Below are 4,679 nucleotides of genomic sequence, written 5' to 3' on the forward strand. Positions count from 1 at the left end.
GAAGTTTACTATAAAAACATTTCAGTGGCAAGACAGTTTAAAGTGTTGCACATAACAAACATGCATTAGAAAACAGAGAAATGTTCTTTATTGTGTTATATATTTAGGATATTGCAGTGGCTTAGTTGGGGAGGGGGAAAACAAAGCATTAGATTATCTATTACACATTAAAGGTTAAAAAATAATAATTAAAGGAACAATTATAGTAAAAAAAATGTCAATCTAAACAGGTTTTTAATCTTGGTTTAAATGATCTTAGGGTTTCAATTTTCAGTTTTCTGGGACTTTATTCAAGTTTAGTTCATTAGAAGAATTTAAAGTTTTTCTTTGTGTTTCGTTCTGGTTCTGGGTTTGCAGAGCAGACCTGAGAGCTCTGGGGGGTTGATATAAAGGACAACAAGTGTGTTATGTATTTTGGTGCTTTGCCATTCAGGGATTCGTAGACTAACAAAAGTATTTTGATTTATTACATGATAGAAGGGGAGGCAGTGTAAGAACTTTATAACTTGAATGATGTTCTCCACCTTCTTAGTTTTAGTGAGGACGCAGGCAGCAGAATTCTGGATCAGCTCCAGCTTTCTGATGAACTTTTCATTAGACCTGTGAAGACATGTTGCAGTTCTAATTCATCTATTAAAGATGAATTAGTCTTACTAGGTCCTGTAGAGACCTTAGTCCTTGAAACCTGGAAATGTTCTTTAGGTAATAGAAGATTGACTTTGTTGCTGTATTTCTGTCCCTCTGAAGCTTCAGGTCTGAGCCCATCACCGCACCCAGATATGGTGCCTGGTTGGTGGTTTCCAGCTGGATTAACTGAAGCTATGAACTAACTTTTTCTTTCAGTCCAAAGACTATTACTTCAATTTTGTTTTAATTCAGCTAAAGATAAGTTTGGCACATCCATGCATTGATTTATACTCTGCGTTTATAGTGCTTGAGAGGATTTATAGACACCTGGTGACACAGGGATGTACAACTGTGTGCCGTATTGTAACTTATGCTGCTGTTTTTGCTTTTTATTAGTATTAATATGCACCCCTAAAAAAATAAACTGAACCTAGCTACAATGCACCTCTATCAGTTTGATCTTTAAAGGCTGCTTCGAGCCTTAATTCTGATTTGTTCATGCTGTGCATATCATATCGCAGGTACATTGGAGAAGTGTTAACCATGATTGTTTTCATACTTAAACAGCATTTTTTTGACTATTTTCTTCAAACCTTTGTACGCTTTGAACGAAGAGAGAGAAAAAAAACAAGCTTAGACACCAGAACCTTTGCAGCTCTTTATCAGAACAAAAACCCATAAAGTCATTTCTCTGCTGAACTCTGAGTGTTTCTGGCAGAAGTGTCCAACAGGCGTCAAAGTCCAAAGTTTGTGGCAAAACAACATGTTTTTTTTTTTCTTCAAAGGAGAGTCTGAACAAGGTCAGTCAGGAAGGAATCATAAACAAGCCTGTCCTTAGACACTTCGAAAACAGTCACACCCAAAATCTTATTGAATCATAACCTTGGTGTGTGGAAACTTGAAGAAACAATATAATCCAAGTTAGTCTCTCTTTCATAATTACTCTCTTAATTTTCCTTATGATATTTGGCATGTGTGTTGTGCATGGTTTCTGGTCCCAAGTGTTTCTATGCAGAGGCGGATTTAGGAAATTTGGGGCCCTAGGCAAACACAGGCAGGGGTCCCTCTGAACTTTGAAGACAACACATAAAACAGACCCATTATACAGATGGAGGAATGTTAATAGAACACATTATTTCTCTCTATGTTTCTCTCTATGTTTTGTATTCAGCTGACTTTTCATGCTGTCTCAAAAGGAATGAAAGATTGTTTTCCAGGCACTAAGCTCACAAAGCTGATTGCTCCTTCCTGTGTTTCCAAAAAGGTGACGGCAAAAGTAAATAACACAGTCCTTCTTTTCACTGTAGACAAGCCATGATCTGCTTATCTGTTCTCGCTTTTTCATTTGGATGAAATAAAAGCTGCATGAATCATGACAGCAGAGAAGACAGAGCAAAGTAGGAAGTGGGGTTACCAATCTACTTGCTCTGGAGAGCAGAGTTCACTTTTATATGTTGTCTCCAAAGTCTCCAGTAGCAGAAAAAAGTCGCAAGATTTGGCACTAGCCCCTTTTTTAAAATAAAAGTACTAGAGGCGTCTGAAAAGTCACTAAATATAGAGACAAAAGCGCTGAGTTGGCAACACTGCTCCCCGCATCATTTGTTTTCAAATGGTCTGCTGCTGTTTGTTTAGACCTTTCTGAACATGTGCAGCAAAAGGACTGATCTAATGTGGTGGACACTGAAGGGAAGGGGCTGAGACACCCTTAATATTATAAGTGTCCTGATGGCATTTTAGCAAAAGGATTTATATCAAAAACATAACTAATGTGCACAAATAAGGAATAGCTGTATTAACAATACATGTAAACAGAGTTGTATGGGGCCCCCAGGAACTTGGGGCCCTAGGCAACTACCTAGTCATGTCTAATGGTAAATCCCCCCTGTCTCTATGTTGACCTAGGATGGACCTGTTGAGGTTGTTCAATATCTGCAGATACACTGTAGACTCCTTGCAGCGCTGCAGATACTGTATAATCTGAGTTAGATCATGGATAACAGGGTTCTCTCTTGGTAATCCTACCAAAGCTAAAACACAAAAGAAAAGCTTGTTGGCCTGAGAAAACCATGCTGACTGTCAGGTTTGGGGATAAGGCATCATGTTGAGACAAATACCTTATATTTAACAGACATGTTCACTGGTCTGACTAATGTGTTTGGCCATGATGATCATTTTGCACTCGGAGGATAAATTAGAATTATTTTTTTAAGCAAAATTAAGTATTCTAACTAAACAAGGACACAGCAATGGAAGTCAAAGGGCTTTGGGACAGTCTACATTTTGTACCAATCATTCGATATGACTACTGTCATAACCAATATTTGATGCATTCAATATTTTCCATTTAAATGTTTGTGTAACAATTAGCACTCCTACTGATGTTGCTCAGACGTAGAAACTGTGTGCATGTGTAACTTTGGATGGCTTGTGTTGTTTTAGTCCTCAGCTCTCCTCAATCATATATCTGAGTTGTTATGTTTCTGCTTGTACATTTACAAATGTTCAAAGTTTTGTTTATCAGGTATTGATTCAACAAGGGAGAATTGATCGAAGTTTCCTGCTTCACTGAACCGTGAAACCAATCTGCAGCTTGTTTATTTACGCAGAGGAACCTCTGCCTGCAAATCTGTCTGCAGAGTTTCTTAAATGGCCTTTTAGAAACCTGGAACATGTGGAATACGTAAATATTATATATATATATATATATATATATATATATATATATATATATATATATATATATATATATATATATATAACTGTGGAAAAGGGAGCTTTAGCTGTTAAGATTTATGTTTTATGTGCTGCTTTTTGATAGTTTGTATTCAGCCATAACCATCTTGCGATTACTGTAAAATCTTTGGTTTATCTGTTTACTTAACTTGATCATTTCCAGTGTTCCTCAGTCCTGGTTTTGGGTGTATCCTGTTTGTTTTCAGAATTTGAGATAGAAAAGTTTTTTTTTTTTTTCTTTTAATGCATTTTCAGCAGGCTACCTGAGGACTCTGAATGCAATGTTAGGAACACATGAACCCAGGCTCAGCACGTGTTTTTTTTCTGTCATGTCTCACACACACCACACTCTCCTCCTGGTTTCTGGGTGAAAGAGGAACTAAATAATAGAGCAGGATGACCTCTGGCGAGGCTGGGCTGATGGACAAGCTGGGAGGACCAGTGAAGCGTGCGAGCAAACAGTCGGCTAGACGCAGTGCCTGATTAATCCAACACTACCAGAGGGAGAAAGGTCAGGTGGATTTTACCTTTAAAAATAGAGCAGAGGTTGACGAGGTATTTTAGGCAGGTTGCATGGACGCACCAAAGTCCAGGTGAAGTTTGCATTAGCTGGTGTTGAAACTAACCAGCATTATCTGACTTTTAAGGGCAAAATGTGAGTTTTGCAACGTGTTGGTCAAAAGTCAGAGGTGAAAGTCCTAACTGTGAGCATGAGTGGCTTTCATGGACTAAAGATGAGCTATCCTTCAACTTTTGCACCCACACTTAAAAAAAAAAAAAAAAAAGCTCTAACAGAAGCAGACACAACAAAGTTTTTTTTTTGTTTGTTTTTAGCTTAAAACTACCAGCTGAAACTTAAAAATTATTATTGCTCGTTTGTAAAGGCTTTGGTAGAAACAAGGCGAAGTTCTTACATGGAAAAAGTTTGGAATGGGATGCTTCCATCAGGATCCCCTGACTTCATTTGGTCCACTGCTACTCTTCCTATCATCAGGCTCTGATAAACTACATACAAAAAGTGCATATCAAATATTACTTAGCAAAGACAAAAACTGTGAAGGATGATAGAACAAAAAATAAAACCTTCACCTCATTACCCCATTACTGTGGTTTACCACGTCTAAGGACTATTTCCTCTTCCAAGTAAACATCTTTTTTTAGGATCCTGTTAGATCCTGTTAATTTTTTCCAACCAAGACTGGTGACGTCCAGAGAGTTTATATATACATATACATATATGTATATATACATATACATAGATATACGTATACATATATGTGTACATATATATATATATATATATATGTGTACATATATAT

Source organism: Cyprinodon variegatus, unplaced genomic scaffold, assembly GCF_000732505.1.
Source record: "Cyprinodon variegatus isolate N-32 unplaced genomic scaffold, C_variegatus-1.0 Scaffold662, whole genome shotgun sequence".
NCBI lineage: Eukaryota > Metazoa > Chordata > Actinopteri > Cyprinodontiformes > Cyprinodontidae > Cyprinodon > Cyprinodon variegatus.